General features: G+C 41.3%; 1 pseudogene; it reads left to right on the top strand.

The window, feature by feature from the left end:
- Positions 1 to 2,458: 2,458 nt before the first annotated feature.
- On the top strand, positions 2,459 to 2,963 carry LOC102876907 (annotated as a pseudogene).
- Positions 2,964 to 7,772: the final 4,809 nt, after the last annotated feature.

The following is a 7,772-nucleotide window of genomic DNA, read 5'->3' as shown; positions in this document are numbered from 1 at the left end:
TGAGTCAGAACATATTTGTAGCTGAACTTCCAGGGGGATTTTTAAAGTAGTGAATCTCACAGAAGGAGTATCCATCTTTCACCTGCTAAGTTGTTGGTGGATTTGAACCACACACTCTTGAGGTGTTATGAGTCATACTTAACCTGATGGCACTATCGGCAACAAGCTATTATTAGATTGGCAGTGCAATTTTTTACCATTAAAACACCCGTTATTGGCTTTCTCTGAAATCTACATCCAAGTCATTGCTATCTGATGTCATGACTAGTAGCATGCTGCACTGATCTCTGAACCTGAATTTGTCAGCTTCATAACTCACTTATGTGAACTACGAGGAACCTCTAGCCAGATGTCTGATCCATGGACCTGAGATTTGTCAACCTTTACAGCCACCGTATACATTTTTGTACCTTTCTCTCTCCATTTCTCTTTCTCTCTCATTGTTGTTAGTTTCCTAGGTGCCAACAATTGACTCTAACTCACAAAAACTCTATGTACAACAAATCAAAACCTTGCTCAGTTCTACGCTATCCTCAAAATATCCACCAACCTTAAGCTAATTATTATTGCTACTGTGTCAATCCGTCTAATTGAGTGTCTTCCTCTCTTTCACTGACCTTCCACCTTTCCAAACAATATATATATTGCTTCATACAAAGATGGGAAATTTCTTCCTATTAATATTTACAACTCCAGGACAACGTTTTTACCCACTACTCTGATAAATAGCAATTGGGATCTTAAAAGCTTTTAAGCAGTCATTAAACAGGCAAATAGTGGCCTCTCCTAGCCCAGAAAAAGGAAGAGTAAAGAAAAGCAAAGATGTACTGAAACAGTTCAAAGGATGCAAACTTCGACTTCCAAGACCCTTAGACCAGAACTAGATGGCGCTTAGCTATCCCGACTGTGTTAAAAGAGAACATGAGGTCATAAATAGAATGAGGATAAATGTAAAACAAAACTCAGAAACATTAAAAAAGCTTGCTGGTCTGATAGAAGTGGTAAAATCTCCCAGACTGTTTCCCTTATTCAGCTTTGAAAACTTGAAGCAAAACTCACTTATAGTCAAATAATGGACAGCACTTCAAAGTGACTGTCACACCAGGGAGGCACTTAACTCTACATAATCAGAAATGTTAGGTCTAGAAAGCAGGTGAGCAAGATAGGAGAGTTAATTAAATTGATAGTTATGGGGAGGAACTGGGAAAAAGACAACTACATTGTAGATATTGTAAATAATGCTATAAACCTAAATGTGTACGAATGCTTAGATTAAAAGTAATTTGTTTTATAGAAAGTTTCACTCAAATCACAATAAAAAATAAGAACAAAGATTTACATCTTGAAATGCATCTTATTAAGGATCTTCCCCTCACACGCTGAACCTCCCTTCTTCAAGGATGATACCTCTTAGCAGCCTGCCCAAAGTAGATGCAGCAAAGCTTCACCATTCTCGCTCTCAAGGAGCATGCGTGGTTGCACTTTCTCAAAGATACAGTTGTTTGTTCTTTTGCTTGCCCAAGGGATATTCAGTTCTCTTCCCCAACAGTGTAACTCAAAGGTGAGGATTCTTCTTAGATAGATAGTTGACAGCTGTAAATCTAGATATATCACATAAGCATAAATGTATACACACACACACACACACACACACACACACATTCTCCACTGGTCTTGCCTCTCTCTATTGTACTCAGTGTAACCAAAAAAGCTTCATCCTAAATAAAATCTCCAAAGTTACCCCAAGGAAGTAATTCAGAATTAATGACATTCAGGAAGGCAAAGAACTTCTCCGTATCTTCTCCCTTCTTTTTGGTACCCTTTTCTGAATGAAATGTATGTATGTCTTTGTTGAATTGCCTTGGCCTATAGACTCCTCAAGAGATTAAGTAATAGTGCTTCAGGGAATAGAAAGAACCATTCCTTTAATGCCACAAGTATTTCTTCTCTATTTTTTGTTCACATATATCACCTGCTTTCACTGTATAACATCTATATGTTATAAAGTCAATTTCAATAGTCAGAATATTAGATTAACTGACCTTCCTAGAATCTCTACCTCATACTCTCAGCAGCTATCCTTCCAGACTGCTCAATACTGACAGAATCACAGTTGAATTTTAACATTTTAGTTCTTGTCCTGTGTATTATGCTAGCAGCTAGGTTCTTGCCACGTTCCTTGTATTTGTTGGGGCTCTTAGTGGAGAGAGGAAAAATCAATTCAGGGGAGAGGAAAGGAATGTGTTGTTAAAATATCAGGATCTCCGGTGCAGAAGCCACACCCATCGGCGAGCGGATTCGGGGGCAGAGTCGTCAGGTGCCTCGCTCCAGGCTCTGCCAGCACCGAGCCCCCTGGACCCGGGCCTCACCGGGGAGGGGCCGCTCCGGGCCGCAGCGTGAGGGCAGTGAGGCCGAGGCCGAGGGGACCCGGCATCAGGCAGGGCCGGCAGCAGCGACTATGATCACTTTGTTCAACAAGTTGCTGGACTGGTTCAAGGCCCTGTTCTGGAAGGAGGAGATGGAGCTCAGGGGCTGCAGTACTCAGGCAAGACCACCTTCGTCAACGTGATCGCGTCAGGACAGTTCAATGAAGACATGATTCCCACCGTGGGTTTCAACACGCGCAAAATCACCAAAGGGAATGTGACCATCAAGCTCTGGGACATTGGAGGACAGCCCCGTTTCCGCAGCATGCGGGAGCGCTACTGCTGAGGAGTGAGTGCCGTCGTGTACATGGTGGACGCCACTGACCAGGAAGAGATCGAGGTCTCCAAGAACGAGCTCCACAACCTACTGGACAAACCCCAGCTGCAGGGCATCCCGGCCTTAGTCCTGGGTAACAAGCGAGACCTCCTAGGAGCAGTGGATGAGAAGGAGCTGATTGAGAAAATGAATCTGTCTGCCATCCAGGACTGAGAGATCTGCTGCTACTCCATCTCTTGCAAAGAAAAGGACAACATTGACATCACCCTACAGTGGCTTATCAACACTCAAAGTCACACGGAGAAGCTGAGACTGAGGCCCTGCCCCCTTGGACCAGGGACCGTGGTCATCCGTACCTGAAGCCGAGCTCCCTGCCCAACAAGCCTACCCTCACTCACTCGGTGTGGGGAGGGGCCCTCTGGGAATCCCAGAGTCCTATTCTGCTGAGATTTGAACTCCTGTTTTTATTGTAAAATAAATTGCCGCCCCACTCGAGCCCCCTAACCTCTCACCTCCCCACACTGTGTCCCCCTCACCAGCCCCATGTTCCTCCCTTCTCCAGGCCCTCCTCTCTCTCCCGTGCCACTGACCCTCCTCAACACTCTTCTGTTATTGTCCTGTGTGTACAGTATATATATGTATATATATTTTAATTTTTTTATTTAAGCTAAGACTAAAATCAACCATTTGATGCTGCAGGGGCCGGTTAGGATCTGGGAGGGGGTCAGTCTGGAGAGAAGGAAGGAGATGCAGGATGGACCTGGGGTAAGTTCAGATGAGGAAAGTTGGAGCCGGCCCCTGGAGCAGGTACCAGCCTGGGCACTGGCGGCCGTCCCCACGTTCTGCTGGCTCCCACCTCTCATTCTGGCCTGTCCCTGTAGGCTTGAAGGCCTCAGGCTGGCGGGAGCCTCCACAAGCACCTCCTCTCTGCCCTCAGCCATGATAGGGCCACCAGGCACCAAGTGCCGAGACCACCAGGCCTAAGGGGCAGGAATCCAGCATCCTTGCCATCCCCCGAGCGGCCTCCTGCCTGTCCCTGGGCCCCACCTCCATGGCCCATCTCATTCTTTTCTCATTTTGCAGAGTTGCACAAGGAGAAAACTCACCATGGGGGGTTGGTTCTTTGGGTTTGGTTTGGTTTTGTTTGTTTAATAATTTGTAAAGTGTTGTTCCTCTTCCTTTTTTTATACTTTTCAGCTCATATTTAACCTCTGTTTGGAAAATGATTCTTGTAACTGTACATGTTTTTTTGCCTCCTGATAATAACAATAACAATAAATTACCAATTTTGTGTTGAAAAAAAAATATCAGGATCTCCCAGAAACCAAGAAAATTAACCAGAAGATGAAAGCAAAGGGATCTTCAAACCACTGTCTATATACTGGCATAGGTTTTGTAGTCTTAGTTTAGGTTTTTAAATATTACATAGATAGAAAAATAATCTCAAATCAATAGGTACAAACTACAGATAGCCAGGCACATTACCTAAAATGATATTTCATAAAAAAGAGGATGAGAGGAGTCAGAGACCCCCTGATACACCCCCAGAAGAAATCTCCCCAGTGAACTAACAGTCATCTATAGAACATCTGTGAATATTCCTCAAGGAAACCTGAACACACATGTCTGCAGAGCTGAAGGCCAACAAAAATCCATCAGCATTTCTAAAGGGAAAACCACATGCCCTAGTGATAGTAGAATTGATCAGTAACAGAAAAGACAGCACCTTAAAAAAAGGTAAATTCTGTGCTTTTTAGATTGAATTGCATTGAAGATAAAGAGATAGGTTTGGAATTGTTACATCATTAAAACATTTATATTTATTATATTAATTTATTATATTTGTAATATATGTATCATCTGTATACCTTTGGTTAGCTAAAATAATTTCAGTCCTTACAAAATTTACTTGTCGTTTGGATCCTTATAATGGAAATATGATCATAAGCATTCTGATGGCCTACTAGATAAGGAGCTGTACTACCAATCCAAAGGCATATGCTTCAAATCTACCAGTTCCAGGCAAACTGTGAGCAGTAGCCAATTTGAAGACACCTCAAAACAATAGCATCACTGAAGTAAGCTATTTTTACTAGCAGAGAAGAAATATATAGTCAGCCTTTCGATTATCTTTTTTCCTATTTTTGTTCCTTTGCACTGTTACACGTGAAGTTACTGAAGGTCAACATACACTGACTCCAAATTTCCTTCCCAGCAAGAGCAGTGAGGCAATGGATGACCCCATAAGGAATAAGGGACATTATCATGTACCCCATAACTCAGAAAATGCCAGCCTCGTAGAATCAGTCTGATTTAATAAAAGGTCAGCCATGCCGTTTGCTGGTAATTATCACTTTGAAATTTTAGGGTACTATGTTGTAAGATAGCTCTGATGGTACTCTGGTGGTGTACTCCATAGGGAACTGTTCTGTGAACTCAAAGGTGGTGCCTTTCTGGCACCAGTTCAAAGCTGCCAGTGGCTCTGAGGGATATATATGGGCAATTTCCTCCTATGTTATTTATAGTCCCAGAAAACCTACTGGGGTGTCAGCTATCGGTCAATTCCAGCTCCATTGCAATGAACTGATGTCTCAAGAGAGCACACGCTCTGTAGTCTACCCTTGTTATTTACAGCTCTGTAATGTGGAAAGTCCCACCAGAGCAACTTAGTTAAGCCCATCATGTGCATAATAGCTTATCTCTGCCATTATGCCTGCTGTGTTCATATGCCCACTGATGAAGTGATATCATACTTAATAAAGGAAAGTAAGTGACATCATAGGTCAACCTATCTACCTGATTACCCACAGCCTCTTTTATAGTGAAAGTCATCTAATGAAATTACAGAAGATATAATTGTCTTTATGCTTTTAGATAATTCTGAGTGAACAAGCCACACAAGGCCACTCCTCCATCCCCAAGCTCCTTGTCAGCAATAATCTTATTTGTCCTCAACTAGGACCAGGCAATTATTATTGACTATTATCATAGATCTTATTTTAAGTCAACTGTCCATATGCACAAAATAAACAGCAAAATAAATATGCTTAGTATTCCAGACAAGAAGCAGCTTAATTTTATCTACTGCCCTCAGGCCACTCCTATTTGCAGCTGCAACACTGCAGACCATTGTCAGCTCCTGTCGTCATTTTACATAAAGATACTCGGTACCCAGGTTGGTTTTTATTTTTTTTTTATCTTTAGTCTAGAAATTATAGAAAATTTCACATGACACTATCAGTAAGTATGGATTGAGGAAGCTGTGGAAATGTGAATAATACCAGTGTGCAACAGCTGACTGTACAAATAGCCTGTGTTTCTAGATCTGATTTAGAACAGAATAGTACTAGTCATATTTCTCTTTAGGAAGCTTTTGCAGCATAGTCCACAGAGTATTTTGCTGCCAAACACCAGCTGCTCCGTGGGAGGAAGATGAGCATGATTCTCCTACTAAGATTTATAGCCTTGGAATAATTGTTGGAGAGGATGTGGAGAGATGGGAGCTCTCATTCAGTGTTGGTGGGATTATAAAATGGTACAACCACATTGGAAGACAGATTGGCATTTCCTCAAAAAAGCTGAACATACAAACTCTGTCTGACCCTGCGATTCCACTAGGAGGAATATACTCCAAGGAAATTAGAACTGAGACAGAAATTGAGATTTGTACACCAACATTCATACCAGTATTATTCAACATCACAAGATCATGGAAACAGGCCAAATGTCCAACTACAACTGAATGGATTGACAAATTGTGGTACATTCACACAAAGGAATACTATGCAGCCCTCGGGAGCAATGATTCCAAAAAAAGTACATAACTTGGGAGAGACTGGAAAGCATTATGCTGGATGAAATAACTCAGTCTCATAAGGACAAATACCACATAATATCATTATTGTAAAAAAAAAAAGCAGGATAACTAGTAAAACATGTACTGGGGCCCAAGGAGAGAACGGGTGGGAGCAAAGGGATGAGGATGGGTAGAGACAAAATCACAGGGTTGCACGATTTGGTGAGTAGAGGGAGAGGGTGAAGGAAATGGGAAAGATCTGGTGGGGACCTGAAAAGATGTGATAATGATGGGCATCGTCCAATACTGATTAATTTTATAAAGTGTAATACATGAGAATGATTGTATGAAACACAATGTGAATTTAAAAAGTAGTATGAAACACAGTGTGAATGAAGAATAGTGTGAACACAATGTATATGAACTTTGTAAGTGAACCAATATAAAATAAAAATGTAAAAAATGATTATAGATCTATATCCTTGGAGAAATGATGGTTCACTGTGAATTGGAACCAACTCTTCAGCAGTGGGTGTAACTATCAAGTTGATATTTAAAAGCAGAAATAGCAGATAGCATTTGTTCCATATGAGTAGCTTGAAACCACAGTTGTCCAAAGCTACCTGGTTATTACAAAGCTGTAAGTCATTCTAAAAAGAGAAGTCACCTGAAAAAAAAGAACATGAAATTTCTCTGGAATGCAAGAGATATCCACTGGATTTTTTCATTAGGGCTAGATACAGAATCCATAGAGGCCTTGGTTCCTATACAACACCTTAGAAACTGCTAGGTTAAAAGGTTTGAGTAAAAAGCAATAAGCATATTGCTACAGATAGCCTAAGGAAACTTCTGTTGTTATAGATTTTCAGGTAATAAATGGTGATAGAGTCACAATTCTTTCTTCCCATCTCTTGCTGTGCTGTACTGTGGATAAAGTACACTTACATGCCCCTTGGAATGTGGCCTTGGCCAACATGTGGCATTCCTAATCAATGAAATCTCTCACAGTATTCTAGCTCCAGAAATAGACTTTGAAAGGTGCTGTGTATTTCTACTAAATTGCCCTCTTGCCGCAAACATTACATTCCAAATAAGTAAGATTCCCTCAATTTACGCTATAGAATAAGAAGACTCATGTTGCCCACTGGAAACTCACTGCAAGCTGAGTTAGAAGAGCAGAGATAACGTGCAGAGTAAGCAAGAGAAGAAACAAGTTAAATGCTTCAAAGTTGTTTGTTAAATAACAAGAACCTAATAAATGCAGATTTATCTC

This window comes from Elephantulus edwardii, unplaced genomic scaffold (genome assembly GCF_000299155.1).
Source record: "Elephantulus edwardii isolate Elephantulus edwardi_28Jun2011 unplaced genomic scaffold, EleEdw1.0 scaffold00007, whole genome shotgun sequence".
Taxonomy (NCBI): Eukaryota; Metazoa; Chordata; class Mammalia; order Macroscelidea; family Macroscelididae; genus Elephantulus; species Elephantulus edwardii.
This window is presented reverse-complemented; position numbering and strand designations above follow the sequence as displayed.